At 40.9% G+C, this 20,700-nt stretch overlaps 1 protein-coding gene across 1 annotated transcript in view; it reads right to left on the bottom strand.

Annotated features, from left to right (window-relative positions):
- Positions 1 to 19,022, bottom strand: part of RHBDD1 (rhomboid domain containing 1) — a 123,982-nt gene extending 104,960 nt beyond the window's left edge. The window contains exon 1 of the mRNA XM_007467912.1: positions 18,988 to 19,022. The gene's annotated coding sequence lies outside the window, so the exon portion shown is untranslated. The remainder of the gene's footprint in view (positions 1 to 18,987) is intronic.
- Positions 19,023 to 20,700: the final 1,678 nt, after the last annotated feature.

Here is a 20,700-nt window from a genome sequence, read left to right as displayed (position 1 = left end):
TGTTTGTCCAATGACTCAAGATGAGCATGCTGAATATATCTACATTATAAAATAAACAAGACTGACTGAAAAGGTCTATGATACATTCATCCCTAAGTATTTTTCCTACAATTGCAGCAACCTTCCCCATAGCACTGTACATATTATTCCACTTATCATTTAGTTCCAGAAGAGTGTTGTAACATTTATCTCAATTGTACCGGAATAAACCTCTGATCCATTTAAAACGTATTAATAGGTTGCTTTGCCAGAACTATGTGATTAAAAAAACATGGCATTTTAACCCTGACCGGACGGCTGTTTTGACTTCCACTTCCACAAGGGCTCTGTTGATAAGAGTTTCCACGGCGTTGTCACTCTGGTGTCAGTAGGTTCCATGAACACTACAAGGTTCACGACAATTTACAAGTTTCAGTGCTAGCTGCAGTGCGAGCCACAAGGATTAGAACTACCTAGAAGATCTGGCTGTCAGTTAAAATCTTTACCCAAGACTGCTCTTCTGAAAACGTGGAGAGAGCAAATAAAACAGAGGGAGGAGCAGGGTGAGGAGAAGGAGGAGGAAACCAAACTTCTTTAAATTCGTATTGTGGTGGTTTGTTAAACAGTTACCCTGTCCTGGAAGTGCTCTGTTTATGAGGAAAAAAAAAACATGGCATTTTAATTATGTAGTAATACACACCAGACAGTGCTATATCAAGGTTGTGACAGAGAGAAATGGAAGACCTCTTGAAATATGGATAGGAAAATTAGCCATATTTACTTTTAATGAGAAATTAAAAATTAAACAGGTTGTAATAAGAAAAACTAAGTGGCTAGAACAAACGAAAGAAACTGAATTCATAACTTGGGAAACCAACGTGTCTCACGGGGTAAAGAAAGGAATTTTACCAAAAGGGAAAAAAAACTTATATGATGATTTTCAGTTTTACTTACAAAGCAGGAAATGTTTCATCATTATCATTTACCAGGGTGACATTATATATCAATTTTCAGTTTAAATGTTCAAAAAGAACTCAGGCCATTAAACTGCAAGAATATGTACCAGTTATAAATTATATTCCCAGTCTGGCATCTGACAGTAACCAAATTAATTTCGCATGAAAGAAAGAAACTACAGTCTTAATAGGAGTAATCGAACACTTTTCTGAAAACAGCCTTCCAGGTCACTAAAAGTGCAACAAATCTTAAAATTATTCATTGAGATCTTTTAAAATTGTGTGAGATTTTTAGTAAAGAATCAAGAAAATGTTTATCAATACTTATATGAGGTAGATTAATGGTATGTCCTTATTACTACTGTCATGCCTTTGGAAAATTTCATTTAGGTTCCATATATTTTAAGCATATTCTCTAAAAAAAAAAAAAGAATCAGAGGAGAATGTAGGTTTGTTCAAGTCACTTGGCAAGTATTTATCAGAGGCCTGCTATCACTCAGGTTGAATATTTTGCTAATGCCTAACTTTCCAGATGCTTAAGCATTGATTTTTTAAAATTGAGATATAATTCACACACCATAAAACTCACTGTCTTAAACTACACAATTCGGTCATTTTTGTATATTCACAAGGCTGCACAGTCAGCACCACCATCTAATTTCAGAACATCTTCATTACCCCCAAATGAAACTCTCCCCACTTATCTCCCCATCCCGCCCAATGCCTGGCAACCACCAGTCTACCTTTCATCTCAACGAATTTGCCTATTCTGAACATTTCATCTAAATGGAATCATACAATATGTGGCCTTTTGTGTCTGGCTTCTTTCACTGAATACTGTTCTCAAGGTTCATCCACATTGTAGGAAGTATCCGTACTTAGTGCCTTTTTATGGTCCAATAACATTTTATTATATAGATATACCACACTGTGTTTTTATCCATTTATCAGGTGATAGACACTTGGGTTGTTCCCACTTTTTTGGCTATAACGAATAACGCTGCTATGAACATTCATGTACAATTTCTTTGTAGAAACATATGTTTTCAGTTCTCTTGGACATATACCTAGGAATAGAATTGCTGGGTCATACGGTAACTCTATGCTTAACTTTGTAAGGAACTACTAAACTGTTTTCCAAATTTCTGTCCGTTTTTCATTCCCTCCAGCAGTGTATGAGGGTTTCAATTTCTCCATACTCATATATACTCAACAATACTTGCTTTTATCCATCTTTTTTATTATAAACATCTTAATGGGTGTGAAGCGGTACTGATTTGCACTTCCCTAGTGACTAATGATGTTGAGCAAATGCTTAAACTTTCATTGCTTAAAATATAAATATGCATGTTCATAGGTACATGTAACCATACAGACAAACATGTCCCTTCTCCCAACCTCCCCCCATGCCATCCCCCTCCAAGAAATAGTTTAACAAGCTCTTCAGAAGAAAGCTTCAGAAAGAAAGATGAAACCATGAAGAAATCACCCTGGTTAAACTGCCAGGATTTTAGCATTACCATCCCCCTGCACTGGGATGGGTTAAAAGTGAATGTGAATGCACTTCAGTAGCAGGGGCAGGGCTTAGGCCAACACATTTGACTCTAAACCCTGTAAAATCTTTTTGAAAGACGCAGAGGGTTAGTATGACTTATCGCTTCAAACAAAGCAAAAAAGCTATGGAAAAAGCAGATTGGATATGCTAAACATGAAAACTTCCTCTGCTTTTTAAATTACAAGAGCTGAACAACAAATTAGAGCATCATAAATACCACATTGACTTGGGCAAAATATTCACAAAACAACTAGATGCATTTTTTTCTCTCTTTGTTTTAGTACAGTCTACCTTCTTTAGGAATGAAATGAACTGGATCATTTCTTCTCACTCCTGTAACTCTCTCAGGAATCTTTTCATTCATGGCTTTTTTAATCCAAACACAAGAGACTGTTTTCACCACCTGTTACTATAGGGCCAATAGATGAGAACGTTTTAGTCTAGCACAATAATAAAATCCTTTGTTCTTCCAATAACATATCTTAGCATAATTTTATTTTTCCTAAAAGGTATTAGCTTCCTTAGGCCTCAAGAAAATCCAATTACAAAATGCAGATTTTCAAGATATTTTTGAAAATAAGAAAATGGTACAGTGTAATATGTATTTGCATTTAGTGGAAAACAAGAATTTATTAACTGAATACTTGTGAAGTAATTTGTTCCTCTTTTCAAATATATGAATGCATTTCAAAGAGCTTACATAGCTTCTGTGTGATCACAGTCGTTAAATGCAATACACAGTTATATCAATAACGTGAATTATACTTTTAAAACTTAGTATTTAAATATTAAATGTAATAGCAGATGGTCTGGCTTCACACCACTGCACCCTGTTCAATTCACCGGAATGCATCATCTACCTGAGTTGATCAGTAAATGGGGAGCTCTGGGGGTGCAGTATGAAATCTGTGTCAGAGCACCATCATCATTTAGTGACAAGTTGCACATAAATGACAAATTTTTTCTGGCCATTGAAATCTGTTACATGGCTTCATGAGCTACATTAATGATAAAAATCAAAGAGAATCAGCGTAGGATTCTGTTTTCTTTTTTCACATTAAAGGCAGAGAGATACAAAGAAATGAGGTCAATCGAATGAAAACTGACTTCATGAATAAAAAATGAAAACTGGAATCAAATTATATTAAGAAGCTAATGGGAATCTAGTCCTCATGAATATTGTGACACTCAGTAATTACATTCCAGTATCTATTCACGGAAATATCTACAACTTGGACTCTGTTCCAGAAGAAATTGGGAATTGAGAGCACTTCCCCCTTTTGAAGGCTGCTGAGATCTCCATTTATACAATGGTTCTCCAACCTCACAGACGTCATCATCATAACCATATAAGAAATTGTCTTACCCAGCTGCAGACAGCCATTAAATTCTCTCTCAAAGACCAATGGGCTAAATCTTTCTGATTTTAAGCCACCAGACCTAGCTTAAACACACAAGACCTAGCTTTTAACACACAGGAGCTCCTCCTTCCCTTTTTCCCCTCATATACCACTCTCAAAATGAAAACGAATACAAAATTTCCCATACCTTAGTGGAACAATGTCCGACTGTCTTTCACAAGGCTTGTCTTAAGTATCAATGCCATCCACGTGGAAGGCAAAATACCTGACCTCTAGGGAGCTAGGATTTAAGACCACCAAAACAACCTAAGAAGTTAAAGAATGTTCCAGAGAAGTAAGCAGCCATCAATAAGGTCACATGTTATGTGGTGACAGACCTAACCAAAGGTCAGACCCTTAGCACCTGACACATTTCCCCCAATCTTACTTACATAACGCCTGACTTGGTTTGCTTAAAATCCAATCTCATCATGTTTTCCCCACCCCACTGTGCTTTCTTACCTAGATCAGCCTTCTGTACCTCTTCATTGTAAGACTGAATAGTATCACGGTTAACAGAACGGACTTCGAAGCCTAATGGCTTGGGTTCAAATCCTGGCTCAACTGCTTGGAATTGTATGACCTTGGGCAATTTCTTAATCAATGTAAGCTTACCTAAGTTTCCCCACTTATAAAACAGACACTAACAATAATAAGACCTGCCTCATAGAGTTGTTGATGAGTTAGTATATGTAAAACACGTAGAAAAATGCCTGAAACATAATAAGGACTTTATAGGTATTGACTGATATAAAATCATCATCTGATCAACTTCAAGCATTTCAGCCTATACTTTAGTCTTGTAATATTTATATACCTTTCCCAATAATAACTAATATTTATACAATTATTTATAGTTTACAAAGTAGTTAAGTATACTTGCTTCATTTCACTTAATTCTCACAATCTGGTGAAGACAAAGTTAGTTCCATGTTACCTACTAGCTGGTCTACCCAGCACTTACCAAAAAAATCGCTTTACTGTCCTTTTAGCCATTGTGAAGCCTGCTCTGTAGAGCTGTCCAGGTAAGAAGGAGCTCAGGGAAGACTTGAGACTTTCTGGGGATGTTAAATTTCTCTGTCCAAGGTGCTAAATAAGTGTGGCTATCTCCACAGATGGGCAGTCCCATGGGGCTCTCTCACCACCAGAGGTCACCAAAGTGAATTTCACATGCATCCCATAGCTTTTATTTTAAGTCTGACCATTCCAAACATAACTGCCCAATTTAATGGAAATCCTTTCAGCAATTTTGGTGTGAAACCGTCAAAGACAGATACAAATTCCATTTCTTTCTGATATAAAGAACCCAAGGTGACAATATGCTCTTAAACTGGACTATCAGGACTCAAATGCAGCTCTTCCCACCAGACAGTGCTGCTTCTCTAGCAAGCCCTTCAGCCTTCTGCCTCTCACAAATGCAAGCCTTGCTGCTACTGTCTATACCTTTTTTTTTTTTTTTTTTTGGCGGTACGCGGGCCTCTCACTGTTGTGGCCTCTCCCGCTGTGGAGCACAGGCTCCGGACACGCAGGCCCAGCGGCCACGGCTCACGGGCCCAGCCGCTCCGCGGCATGTGGGATCTTCCTGGACCGGGGCGCGAACCTGTGTCCCCTGCCTCAGCAGGCGGACTCTCAACCACTGTGCCACCAGGGAAGCCCCTGTCTATACCTTTGAGAGGCCTCCATGGCCCTGCCTGTCCATCACTCAAGAAGCAAACGTCCACACCTCCACAGCACATAACAAATTCCTTGATTGTCTATAAGGGGTTAAATAAAAATCTTTTGAAATTCTAGGCTGTGATCTAGAGGCAGACCAGGAAATAGTTCAAACTTCTGCTTCACAACCAATCCTTTTTAACTCAGTAGAAACCCTTAAACAAGATGTCAGCTAGTTTTCTTTCACATAACTGCTTCTTGGTGGGTAAACTCAAGTTTAAGAGAATTTTTTTTAAGTACTAAGAGACTAAAACAATGTTTCATTTTTAGTTCAACTTCTACTTATATGGTGTAAAATTTAATTAGAACTATTTTAAGTAATAACATGAGAAAAAAAGTGATTAAAAGGGTGATGATTTCAGCACTTTTCATTTAGAAAGGCTTCCTTCTATGAAAAATAAGATCTTACCAAAGAGATAAGGTAGACACACATTTTAAGTTAGATATTGCTTTGGGCAATAATGAGAGCCACTAAAATGCATGCATTATCAAGTGAGCTATCTCTATGGGAGACAGGCTTAATCTCACTGGGAACTCTGGGAGCTAGCTTAGATATGCCTCAGTATTAACTGCCAAAGGGCTAGGGGTCTGCCTTAACTCCCTGTGACTTGCCACAGCAGGGCATCAGGGGGTCAGAGAGGGCGTGGGGATGCGGGCAGTGTCCTGACAGCATCACTCCCTGACCCGAGACACACCCGAGACACACCCCCTCCTCGTCCTCCCAACCCATTCAGTTTCTCCCCAACCTTCAAAGCCCAGCTCCAGACTTGCATCCTTAATGTCGGGCTCCCTGACCACATCACTGCTCACCGACCTCCACAATGCCTTCCACATGTACTGTCCACCAGTGCCAACAGGCTGTCACCAGAGGCCTTTTATCATCTCTACCAAACTGTGTTTCCTGGGTACCTTGGGGTTTGAGAGCACATACTCTGGAGTCTAAACTGGTCCCAATGACTGGTTTTAGCATTGAGAGCTGTGTTAACTTGTGCAAGTCACTAAACCTACGCCTCAGTTTCCTGCTATGAAAATGGAATAGTAATAATAGCTAAATCTGATCCTAGAATTCTTGTAAGGATTAAATGACTGAAAACACCAAGTGAGGGGCTTCCCTGGTGGCGCAGTGGTTAAGAATCAACCTGCCAATGTAGGGGACACGGGTTCGAACCCTGGTCCGGGAAGATCCCACATGCCGTGGAGCAACTAGGCCTGTGCACCACAACTACTGAGCCTGCGCTCTAGAGCCTGCGAGCCACAGCTACTGAAGCCTGCGTGCCTAGAGCCCGTGCTCCACAACAAGAGAAGCCACGGCAGTGAGAAGTCCGTGCACCACAACAAAGAGTAGCCCCTGCTCGCTGCAACTAGAGAAAGCCCACACGCAGCAACGAAGACCCAACACAGCCAAAAAATAATAATAATAAATTTATAACAAACAAACAAAAAACATCAAGTGCTTAGAATAATGCCAAGCACACCGTAAACACATTAAATCTCAGCTATTGTTTTAATGAAACAGAAATACCCATTTGCTACTGATTTAAAGTTTTCCTCAATACTGGTGAAATAAAAAAGTCAAATCATTGGCTAAAGTTACACACTTATATACTAGTTCATCTTTGGTAGTACTGTTTTAAACTTTACACGTGTGCCATTACCTGACAAAGTTAATTCATATATTGGGACCCACAAAATGGAGGCCGTCCCAGTGGTCCAGCGCACGTCACAAGTCTAACCCTAAGTCAGCCTGCCTTTATGGGAACTGCCTGACTGTCCAGGAAACCTAACGCCAATCACCATCCTCCAGCTCAGCTTACCCTGGAAAGGAGGCCCTGCTGGCCTCAAAAGGAAACTCCCCCACCCGCTAGCCAACCACACTCTGTTTTTTTCGTTGCCTTTTCTAACATTCTATAAAACTCACTCTGGCCCAAAATCCCCTGGAAAGAATGCTCCACTGCTTGTGAGGCGCTCTACTCCCCCAATCTATGGACTGCTTTCCTTTGAATAAAGGATATCAAACTCATTACTAAATCGTTTTAGTCTTGTCATCTGGCATATCCCATTCAACCCTCTGAACTCTATGAGGCAGGTATTATTTCCTCATTTTACAGATAAGTGGGGATTTTAACCAAGATAATCTGGCTCCAGAGTCCTTGTTCTTAAAATGAAGTTGTGAGTCAGGTCTGTCTGCAGAAAAGCTGCGAGTTTTCAACTCTCAAGATAGCCTACACTCATACTCCAGCGGTTTGTCAAAACTACTGTTAAAGTGTTCCAATGAGCTACTGCCGTCAGTGGTTCAGTTCCAGCTAAGCTGATTGTAGGGCAGCAGAATGTGCAACACCAAATATGCCACTTGGCATAAGGATTATCTTGAGCTGAATGCAATTAAGAAAAAGCAGATACAACTAAAGCTCTGTGCTTCCCCCCATCTGCTTAAAAGCAGGACATGAATTTGTGAAGGTGTTCCCCCCTCCCCCTACCAGGTATGACAAAAGTTAATCACCAGAGACAACCTTACAACTGGCTCCAAAAAAATCTACACAACAAACTTTACTAACTAGCCCTAATCTTCCACTAGTTCCCCCACCTATTTGCCTTCCTACCATTTGCTGCCCTAGAAACTCAAAGTCCTTTTCCTTTGCCTTGTCACTTCTCTAAAAATGTATTGTTCGGGCTTCCCTGGTGGCGCAGTGGTTAAGAATCCACCTGCCAATGCAGGGGACACGGGCTCAAGCCCTGGTCCAGGAATATCCCACATGCCGTGGAGCAGCTAAGCCCATGCACCACAACTACTGAGCCTGCGCTCTAGAGCACGTGCTCTAGAGCCCGCAAGCCACAACTACTGAGGCTGTGTGCCACAACTGCTGAAGCCTGTGCGCTAGAGCCTGTGCTCCGAAACAAGAGAAGCCACCGCAATGAGAAGCCCACGCACTGCAATGAAGAGCAGCCCCCGCTCACCACAACTAGAGAAAGCCTGCATGCAGCAATGAAGACCCAACACAGCCAAAAAAAAAAAAAAATTTTGTTCTTTTGTTAAGATGCTATATAAGCCCAAGTTCTAATCATCTCTTTGAGTTACTACTCATCACTGGGCACTGCCACTGTGTGCACGATCTTGGGCTGTGATTCTCAAAATGAGCTTGTATCTCCAGATTTGGGCGTGATAGTTTGCCCTGTGACCTCAATTCTCTGATGGATCTAAGAAAAGTCACTGATTTTCAGTTTGTTCAGGGTTCTTCTTGTTGTGAGGACAGGGGTGATGACCTCCAAGCTCTTTACATATCAGAGGTGAAACAGGAAGTCACTCCTATGTCTTTTAATAAGAGATATGACACTTCAACCACCAGAAGAATTAGGAAAGACATTATTTGAGCATAAAGAATTGTATTTCCTAAGAAAGTGCAGTTGGTGACTTCCATTAAACACACCAAAATGTATATGCATTTTGAAATATTTCAAATGTAGAAAATCTCAGAACATAAAACTTTTACTCTACCAAATGTAATTGTTTCTTGATACAACTTAACTTGTAGATCTATATTTAAGAGAGTAGTACAAAGTAATGTTCAAATATCCAGCTTCTTTTGGTAACTGTTATCATGGTCATAGCTTAAAAAACAAAAACAAAAATCTGTTTTTAAAATCAAATTAAAAACGAAAAATGTAACAATAATCCAAACGTCACTTTTCTCATTTGGGGATATACTCTATACAAATAGAGAAGCTGAGGAACAAAAGCCCCTGTGCCTTCTCTGACTTTTTCCCACCAGGACCAGGCATCTGCCTGACAAGAACTCTGGAAAGAAAGGGATGTGGCGGGGGGATGTGAAGTGTGCCCTGCTTGGCATGCTTTCACCCCCAGGCCTTATCCTGCAAAGTAAGGTTTAATCTGAGAAGGAAGCCACAGAGAGGCAAAAACATCTTTTCTACCTTTTAAGAATTACTGGTATAAAGGAACACTTTTCCAACTTTTAGCCCTGTGTTTTGCCAAATCTCCAAATGCTGCATGGTCAGGTCACGTCACTTTGCCTTTGAAGAAGGACTTTTGCAGAAATGCACCTTCATATTATTTGAGGCCTTGACATAGGTCTCACTCACCCAAGGGACTGCCACAGAGTAATCATTTTCACATTGCTGTAACACACTGTTCCGACTTACTGTTCCTTGTGCAAAATCCCATCAGCGCTAGAAAAACTAAATTTCACCTAATAAACACGTATGCTTTCTTCTATTGAGAGCTACTCAGCCATTTGGTTGCTAATTTTTCCCCCTTTACTACTAACTTCTGTCTTAAGTCATTTCTAGAACTGACACTACCTGGAAATGGGCAAATAATGTACAAATATGTGCCAATATAAAAACTGTTAAGTTAATTCAATTCAGAGAATACCTCAGAGAAGCTTCCTCACCTGCACCAGACTTTGAAAGAAAGTAATTAAAAGGAGGAAACATATTTTAAAGAGAGGAAATAGCATGCATGTGCTGCCAGCACAGGGACAGGAAATATGGGAAATATGCTTAGGGAAGTTTAAGTTCATTAGGCCGATCAGTTCTGCTCTAGTGCTTGTTTTGAAACAAGCAGATTTGTTCAAATGCAATGAATATATATCAAGGAAAAATTTGAGCACAATGCAGATTTTGCATCCGATTGTGCACAATTTCATCAGCAACAAGCCCCAGGTGAAGGGAGGAAACTGCACGCAGCTAAAGTAAGCTGCATAGAAATTCACCAAATGTACACATTTGCACACCTCAAACATCTACCAGCTACCTCAGTTCGCTGAGTATTTTATGAGTTCCACCCATCCACATCCAGTCCAGATAACCCTTCTTCCACCACTTGACAATAATTCACAAGCTGCAATCCTTTTGACAATCACTTCTGAAAGCAAAGTTCAGGACTTTTTGAAGGTAAAGTGCCATATTTCTTATGCACTTCTGCATTTCTTAATCATTTAACAGGTGTAAAATCGTGCCGCCATTTTATTAGGTTCCTATCTTTTTTTTTGTAATGTGCCACTGACAACGTTTTTGAGTGTTTTGCTCCTAACACCCTTTGCACCATAGCTCTATGGTTTTTATTGCGTGATTTCGCATAGTATGGTGGTTTTAGGAATGCCTATATCACTTCTGGCAGAGCTGACTCTTCCTCTAGTCTAAAGCATGTGGGAGGGAGGACAGCCTGCACCCAGGGACTGCTGCTCATTAGTCATTGTTATCCCACATCCACTTTGTGCTTGATTCCTACCATCCCATTCTTTAACCAAAATCACCCAAGTTAGAGGCTCTCGTCACTCAATATTTAAACACCACATTCTCTGAACTTTCTTGGGTAAATTAGAATAAAAGTGAAAAATTCTCTTTCAACCTAGCAAATATGCCCACTATTTTTCCCTTTATGTCTTCTCCACCAAAAGTTGTTTTACCTTCCTTCACACGGAATTTAAAACCAAGGTTCATTTAATTTTGGCACTTGTTTACTTGACTGTATGTCCTAAATGTGCCAAGGTTTCGTGTCTGATCATAGTTATTCAAGGACACAGACAACATCTGTGTTTGGTCAGATGCTTTTAGTAAGAGATATCAGTACAATATTCAGTTCGAGTGTAACAATTTCAGCAAAGAAGTAAGGGAAGAGTGAACTAAGAACCCAAGATCAGGCTTCCCTGGTGGCGCAGTGGTTAAGAATCCGCCTGCCAATGCAGGGGACACGGGTTCAAGCCCTGGTCCGGGAAGATCCCACATGCCGCGGAGCAACTAAGCCTGTGTGCCACAACTACTGAGCCTGCACTCTAGAGCCTGCGTGCCACAACTACTGAAGCCTGTGCGCCTAGAGCCCATGCTCCGCAACAAGAGAAGCCACCTCCATGAGAAGCCCGCGCACCACAACGAAGAGTAGCCCCACTCGCTGCAACCAGAGAAAGCCAGTGCGCAGCAACGAAGACCCAATGCAGCCAAAAATAAATAAATTAATTTAAAAAAATAAATTAAAAAAAAAAGAACCCAAGATCAGATGCTCTGACAACACATGAAGCTCAAACCAACTGCATTTACATGCATTGTGCATGTTTCACTTCTAGACAGCATACAAGGTCAAACCGCTGTCTGTCAGTTACAATAAGCTTCCAAACTTCTGGTCAATTACCTGGTTAATAACAAAAGACAAGGCTATGACATCATTACAGTTATAATTAATTTATACAGATCAGCCTCCTGTTAATCAAATACATCTTTAAAAGCATTTAATTATTTTTCACCTAGAAAGCAACACTTAGCTTTGTTAAATGAAAAGCAACCTGGCTGAATTCAACATGAGAGGCTGTCAGACTGCTCTAAGACATAAAGGACAAAAGGCTTCACAGGGCACACTGTGCAATATAGGAGCTATTGCCATACTCACAGCAAACAGAAGCATAAGATGATGGATAACACATCACATTTGAACAGTTTCCAAACATAAAGAAGTTGTCAGGGAACTTGGGGTAAACAGACAGATTCTGGAAAAAGAAACATCACAGTGCTTTTTGTCAAAATGATACACAGGGCTAGCAATATTAACCTTCGCAGTAGAGGACAGTAATTAAGGTCATGGACTTTGGTAAGAGCTCCATAATACGCCAGCCATGTGACCTTAGGAAAGTTATTTAACTACTGGTTCCTCACCTGTACAAGGAGATAATGCAGCCATATTTGGTGTTGTAAGGATTAAATGAGATTATATATATAAAATCATAAATTGGGAAATGATACTGTTTTTAATGCATATCAACACATAAAATAAGGCTTAAGATTAAAAATTTTAAATAGCTTTAAAGTGTCTTTATAACTTAGTAACCAATTAGCATTTTTCTGGGCTATGATCCTACATTTTTAAACTGCATCATGTGATTCAATCACACATACATTTAAAAAAAAAAACAGTATGATGGGGTGTGTGGAAGGCACATGAAAATAGAAACGATTTTTTTAACTAACATAAATTTTGTAATAAAATCTCAAATCAGAGTTTTTGTCAACATTATCTTTAAATTACCATTACATTTGAGAATTTAATGAGCCTCCATTTTAGGATTAAAAAAACTCTATGTCAGATGGCAAAATTTTTTATTTTTCCCTCCTTTTTAAAGGGTTATAGTCTTAACAGAAATGATTAGATTATCTTTATACATGAAAAATGAAATACTGGATTTTGTATATAATCTTGACTTTTGCTCCACAGTGAGGTGAATTAGTGCCAACTCCAATTCTGATCCATCACCGCTTATGATTTCCAATATCAATCATAAGCTGGTTCCTTCTCTCACGGGCTACAAGTTTTAGTTTAACGAGGGCTCATTAAAGTTCTCCAACTGACAGCCCTGCAGACGTAGGTCCTTAAACCAGGAGACGTACAGGGAGCAGCAATGCCAGCATCCCACCATCACTCCCTTCAAGAAGATTTAAGTAATTCTATTCTCAGGTTCGCTGCACACCAGATTTCTTTGTTTGTCTACCTAAAGTCAATGAAAAAGTGATAGCCATAACCCCATTTAAACTAACTCATGTAAGAAGTGTTAGTGAACTATTTATGTAACTGAAATCCTCCCAACACAAGAACTGGCCAAGAGGGGAGAAGCATGCCAGGCTTCAGAGCTGTTCATGTTCCACAAGCACACAGGACGTCCACTAATTACCAGGTGGTGGGTGGGGTCAGCTTGGGCTTTGTTTTCTTTCTTTTTCTCTGCCCAGCATTAACACCTCATTCTTTCAGTAACAGGTAAGAGACACCTCTCACTCCCACTGGATGTGGTCCTGGGGGGGGACCAGAAATCCAGGATGCCTTTCCTACACTGATTCAAGGGTAACAGTGACCAAGACTGGAATAATAACTCTCTTCCTGGAATCTAACACTTTTGCAGAGACACTAAGACCAACAAATTCTGGATCTGATACTCAGAACATTAACTTAAAGAATTTTCCAGATCTATCAAAGTCTACCCAAGCCTCAAGAGCTCATCTAGCTACAGTCCTGTGGTTTGGTTTTTCTGTAGATTTTCTGAGCTCATCCATATACTTCCAATAAACCTCTTGTTCTTTAATAAGTTATCTGGATAACTTAGTTAACTTAATTTCTGTTGTTTGTAGTCAAAGAACCCTACACAGATACTAGGGAATTTGCCAAGGGCTGGCAGCAGATCCTAGTTTATTTCAAGCATCATCAACTCTCATTTTTCAGAGTACATACAACACTCTAGCTAATAGGAGAACCAAAACATGGAGGGTATACAAACAGCATCTCAAAGGTCTGCCACAGGCTGAACATCTAGAAAGCAAAAGAGTCCTTATTAATACAAAATTAACATTCCTTAGAAAGAGAAAGAGGAAGCCCTGAATACTTCCGTGTGAAGGAACTTCTACTATATGGGCAGCACACACAATATTTATTCCTACATCTGTTCAAACTCAGCATCACAACTGACTCATTAAAATACACATCCCTGAAAATTTCTGGTATCTGTAATATAAAAAAACACAGCAAAATTTCTTTAACAGTGTTGCCCAAGGGACTTTCCTCAAGGGAAAAAAATTCCAAAATTAGAAGTGGCTGCCAACACACACACCCCCTTATATATTATTTATATAAAATTGAAGTCATTGTAATATGTATCTAAATTTCATTCATACTATCCTGTTATTGTGACTTTGGATTAAAAATGCATAAGCAAGTGAACACTGTGGAGAAACAGCTGTTGGTGTAATGACAACATTCCTGGATCTGAAGCTAGATATGGGGTCAAGTCTGGATGCCATCACTTACTAGCACGTGGCCTTGGGCAAATCACATAATCAATTCTGCTGAGCTTCGGTTTCCTTATCCATGGATGATGAAAACTCCACTTACTTCCTGGAGTCATCAGGAAGAAGAAATGAAACAGCATATTATGTAAAAGCACACAGCACATCCCCAAAGTTTGTTTTCCATTCTCCTTTCCTCTCCATAAACTAATGAGCCTTTTGCCCCCATGGAACTAGATTTTATTGCTTTATAATTATGATGCTCATGTAACAATGTCCAAGAAACGAGATGGTAAATAATACCAACATACAAACCTGAATGTACACCATTGTTAGTTGGCTACCAGCTAGATCCCAAAGGGCTCTTCTTGCACACTATCTATTGCTTCCCAGAAATTTGATACATTATCTCTTCTGAATGCAGTCAGAATTATCCATGGGCTTTGAAATATCACCATCCTGATGTTGCACGGAGCAGCTGGTTGATTGAAAGTGACACCCCCTCCCCCATGCTCCAGCTGTCACCAGGAAACCCTCCTAAATGTGTGAAAAAGGACAATGTGATATTACTACTATCGCTATTAAAAACAATTTGACAAATACTTAGCATTTGAAATTGTTTTTCTTATGAAAGCTCACTATTAACTAAAAATTAACTCTTTAAGAAAAACCCTTTACCATATAAATGCAAACCAGCTGCTTTCATACAACAAAATACTAAAGGACAGTAAACACAAGTAATATATTTCCATTGACTCCTTGTTTCTTTTTCCTTGAGTCATCTGTAATGCTAAACAACAGCCAGTTAAAATATTAAAGTTTTAACCGTGGTAACAGCTGTCACAGCTTAGAGGGATTTAAAAAAAAAAAAAACTGGGCTTCCCTGGTGGCGCAGTGGTTGTGAGTCCATCTGCCGGTGCAGGGGACACGGGTTCATGCCCTGGTCTGGGAAGATCCCACAGGCCACGGAGCGGCTAAGCACGTGAGCCATGGCTGCTGAGCCTGCACGTCTGGAGCCTGTGCTCCGCAAGGGGAGAGGCCACAACAGTGAGAGGCCCGCGTACCGCAAAAAGACAACAGCAACAAAAAAACTTATTCGATGATTTCTCAAAAAATGTGCATAGATTCCTATTTTTATATAATATGGGTCAAATTGAAGGCTGGATTTTTTCTTAAAATAATCTCTCACTTCTCTACATGAGAAACTATACATATGTCTGACACTGCTGATAACCCTGGGAGTTGTCTTCAGAACAAGTTTGTGGATCCCACTCAGGAATTCTCAACACCTGACTTTTTAGGTACAGCTCATCTCCTGAGGATTTCTACCCCACAGATGAAGGGTTTCACACCCTGTCACACGGACTCCTTGAAGTGTCACTGCAGGAGGCTCCCAGCAGGTAGGGCCTATGCCCTTCAACCCCTCTTCTCTTAAAACCTCTCAGCTCCTGAGCTTTACAGGTAAGATGCTGCTAAAGAGGGTCCCTTGCTAAAAAATCTGAGGCCCCCTGCTTAGATGACTAGAGCTACAGCATAAAAGGCCACCTATCTTTCTAAGGCATTTCTATCTTTGTAATGGTTTTTTAAAAGAATTTTTACATACACGTGCATTTACCTAATTTTACTTAAATGTATAAATTATTTGTCCCTACCTCCATATTATAATACATTGCCAAGTAAACGAAATTATGACCTAGTATGACACCTTTCAAGTAGCTTCCATGCTCACATATTCATATGCACTATATACTGAAATACATGAGATTTTTTGATCATTTTTTAAAATGGAACATAAAACTCTTCACTTTCCTATCATTAAGCATCCATATTGAAAAATAATGATTTCAGAGCTATAACAGCATTTTCTTATTCTTTGGTGCATGTCTTCAGTGAAGTCTCATCTCCTGTAACAAAGTGCCCCCTTCTGTGGCTGACTGTCCCCGTTAACTAACTGTAGATACTTAAACAGTAATCACCCACTGACCTTGACCTTCCAGTAAACACTCAAAACAATTTATGAAAGTTGCTCTGTTATGCTGATAGAACTGAAAATGGTGCCTTTCTACCAGGTTTAGAGTTTTAACTTTCTCCAAAGTGTTTGCTTTCTCTCATTCACAATACTGTGAAAGCTCTTCAGCATTCTGCTTAAAAAGAAAAGCAGCGCAGTCAAGTAATTAATAAAATTACCTCATTTACAAAAATATTATGAGGAAATGAATGAGATCAAGCTAGGTTTGAGGTAATAACTACCTTTTCTCCCCTGTCCAACACGTACCAGTTACTGAGCCTCTCAGCGTTAACAGACATGCTTTCCACTTGATTTCATTTTATTCACTGTCCTGAGGTAGTCACACACCACGAATCCTACTCCATAGGAGAGGAGATTCAGGCTGGGAGGATGTTAACTTGTCTACTGGACACAATCAGTATGTAGCAGAGGTGGGGTTCAAAGCAGGGTCTGCCTGACGCTAAAGATCAGCCTCTCTGACACAGAGAACAAGAAAAATGGGGCCTGTGAAAAGTGAATACTTCATGATGGGACAGTGTTAATTTAGCATTAACAAAATTATTTATAGGGTATAAATATCCAAACTGACTCACAGTTATCTGAAAACTCACCCACAATACCCAGGAGCTACGGTGTGGCCTCGGGAGCAGTGGACTCTAATCAAAGTGACCTGTTGTTTCAGCCATGGTGCTACAGACTCTTCTCAACATCACAATGAGTCTAGGCTTTATGTCAGCTGCTTCCAAATATTTCTCTTTATCCCCCCAACACCGACCCCCTGAAAAGGGGAAGGAAAAAGCTGTAACTCTGCAGCTGACATTCTGTAAAAACAGCAGATGGAGGGCACATCTAACTTAATTCCTGTGATGCTTCCAGAAAACAGAGGTAAGTAGATATGATGAGAACTTCTTTGCTATCGTGGAGCTGTATAACACATGGGGAAAAAAGGACAGAAACATCTTCAGTCTTGTCTCTCGTTTCCAAGTCACTGCTCTCTAATACTTCTCAACTCTAAGGCTAAGGCTGATCTCCGATCAGTTATCCACTCTACTCTCTTTACCAAATTCTGGGTCAAAAGAAGGTACAATGAAGCTGAAAAAACCAAAAGCCCAAAGAATTAAAAACTGCTCTTTAACACATTTACTAATGTGGTTCTTAAAAATACTACAGCATTGGTATTAACTGAATATCCTACACTCGACAGCCTCAATCGTATACAATATGAGAATCCATAAAAATAAACTGCCCTCTAAGCAGCAGAAGAGGCACAATATTTGTGCACTACAACTCACATCTAAATCAAGGAAGAATCCTCTCAGCACAATCTATGTACTTATTTTAGACAGTTCTAACAAGTTCCTTAATAACATCTCATCTTTGTTTTCCACCTGTGTTAAACTCTTTTCCTGCATTTTTACACTGAATACTTTCAGCCCTATGAAGTAACCTTTAACTAATTTGTCCCAGGTCCTACACCTAAGAAAGGCTTCACCTGGATTCAAATTCCATTCTGTGACTTCACAATGGCTGTTCTTTATCACTATGGCCAGTAATTCTCAAGCTTTAGTACACAGGTGCCTTGGGATCAATTCGAAGTCTTGTTAAAATAGATTTCTGATTCACTAAATCTGGGGTAAGACTCCTAAATTTGCATTTCCAACAAGTTCCCCGCTGACGTTGATGCTGGTAGCCCTGGAACAATTTGGGAACCCAATGCACTGCCTTCTAAGATTATTTGCTTTCCCAAGCCCTGCCACACCAGCAGCAAATTAGAAGTTTTTAGATTTAAAGGTTATTAGAACAGCAAAAAGTGGCATATAAATGTGAGACATAAGACAGATTTTTAAGGAGCAATTCCAAAGGGAAAAAAAAAAGAGCAAAGTCCAGCTGTCACTGCAAAGGGACCAACCCATCTCGATGACTCAATCATGATTATGCAGTAATTTATTTTGACAGTAACACTGAGTTTATGCTCGGTTTGGAAAGTCATATAAGCATGTGATCCGTTTTTGTAAAGGTTTTTAAGGCCTGGACAGAAAAGGATTAAATACACAGTGTATTTCCTATCCCGTATTAGGAGAAATACCACTACTTAGATTAGGATTAGGATTGTTTGCCACACACTTGTTCTGAGAAACAGAGTTACTCTTCCAAGAGAAACTGAAACTACAAGCTGTCGCTGACGCAACGTCCCTTTAAACCACACCCGCCCCCCCCCCCCCCCCAGCCATATCGCAAGACTTGCACCCCCACCGCCCGCGCCTCCCAGAGCCAACGCCATCCACCCAGGGCCTGGGCTCGTCGTTCCCTGTGCGATCGGCCTCAAGCAGAGACAGGAGTGAAGATGAAGAGACCCCCGTTAGACTCGCTCCGGGAAACTCCCTCCCCGTTCTCGGACCTGTTGAGAGCTCCCACGGAGCGGAGGCTGCGCCTCCAACCCCGCCCCCGCCTGGCCCCAGGGAAGCCCACGGTCTCCCGCAGCGGCGCCGCCACCGCCGCCGCCGCCGCCGCCGCCGCCGCCAGCGTCCGCGGCCCTGGGAACAGGCGAGAGACGCGGCGCACAACGGACGACGGCAGCGCTGCCGAACAGCCGCGAAAACTCACGCTCTATACGGCCCGCCTGCGTCCCCACGTCTTCGCGACCACGTGCGTCATCACGCACGGGCGCCTGCTCCCGGACGCTCCAGGTCCCAGAGGCCTGAGGGGCGGGGAGAGAGCGTGGTTGATTTCGCGACGCAGCTCCCACGGCCCCCGTGGAGGGTGGGGAGGGCCGTAAAGCGGGGCGGACGGGCAGCGGCGCATGCTCAGTTGCGCGCGACCGCGCTTTTTTTTACCCGCGGGCTGGCCCCCAGGACCGCGTGCGGTGGCGGTGGCTTGGAGGAGGCTCGACGGGGTAAGGACTGCCGCCGAGCGCGGCGTGGAGAGTTTGTACTTTCTACTCGTCCTCCAAACTCCGAGTGACACGTAGATAATATTCCTTCTGCCATAAGTAACTATTGGCTGCCCACCACGGGTAAAGCAAGCGAACGGCCTGGCCTACATTCGAGGGACCGGACGCGGGATGGAGATGCAGCTACTGGGCCGCGTGGCGACTGAGAAACTGCCCTACCGGGCCCCAGCCCTGCCGCAGGCTCAGGACCTGTTGCTTGGAGGAGTCACATACTACCTGTGAAGTGGATGGCGGAAGAGACAAATCTTCATGAGTTATGAGACGGCTGGAGAGCGGTCCATCACCCATCTCAGGGCGGAACCCGCGGTTACAAAGCAGGCCAGCAAAACAAGGTCGTGGGTGTACATTTCACAGCCCAAAGTCTCAGTCTGAGGCTGCATTTCTATGTCTGTCTGTCCGTTTAAGGCTTTAGGTGTTAAGTATTTCTGTTAACGTATCATTTGATGCAATTTTAATTATGGGTCTGTTTCTTCTCTGAAACAGGTTTTATGTTGGGTTGTAGGAGTCAAGTTAAGTTAAATGCTGTATTTCATGCAATATGAGAAAACTATCTTATTTGGTATGGAATTTTCTAACAACTAGGGGGAAGATGCGTCTTTTCCAAGGACGAAACCAAGGGCAGGTGGTTTTGTGCTGCTCTGTATTTATTGGAAGTTGTGGCAGCTGTGTTTAGATAGTCTACTTAAACAAAAACTGCCTAAATCAGAAGAGTTTTGACTATCTTTTGTTATTGTGTATTGCAAGAATTCTTCATGGAAATGTTTATTGTGGAGTTTGGAATTTAAATGAAGATTTGGCTCACGTGCAGGGTATATAACAGACGTTCAAGTGATAAAGAAGAATCTTAGCAATTTGCAACTATGTTCCTTGAGCCTTACAAGTTATCCCTTTCTTCTAAAAACAATACGCTGATCAGAAAGTTTGGCTGACAATGAGAAACTGCATTTCTGGAAATAGAAATTCAACTGAAGGGTGGAGGTGAATTGCCAATAGAAGTATTTTGTGTATTTCCCTAGAAAAAATAAAAGTAATTTGTCAAAAAGAAGGGATTCCCTTTTATCCTGATCCATGATATTATGCATCAGTTTAATTAATGCTAATCCTTATCTTCCATTCTCTAACACCATTTACACCTGTCTATAATTGCATCATTTTTCTTGTCCTTATATGAATATATCAAATACAGACGTGATTTTAAGGGAGCCACAAATCAAGAAGTCTCAATACAGTAATCTCATAAAAATGTCTTTATATATGGGGATTAAGAGTATACTTAGGCAATTTTATTCAATTTCAGACATTATCAATGAAAAATTTCATAGCCATTTAAGAGGAAAGAAAAAGTCTAGGTTTTAAAAAATGACCTT

The sequence above is a fragment of the Lipotes vexillifer genome, unplaced genomic scaffold (assembly GCF_000442215.2).
Source record: "Lipotes vexillifer unplaced genomic scaffold, Lipotes_vexillifer_v1.1 scaffold367, whole genome shotgun sequence".
Taxonomy (NCBI): domain Eukaryota; kingdom Metazoa; phylum Chordata; class Mammalia; order Artiodactyla; family Lipotidae; genus Lipotes; species Lipotes vexillifer.
This window is presented reverse-complemented; position numbering and strand designations above follow the sequence as displayed.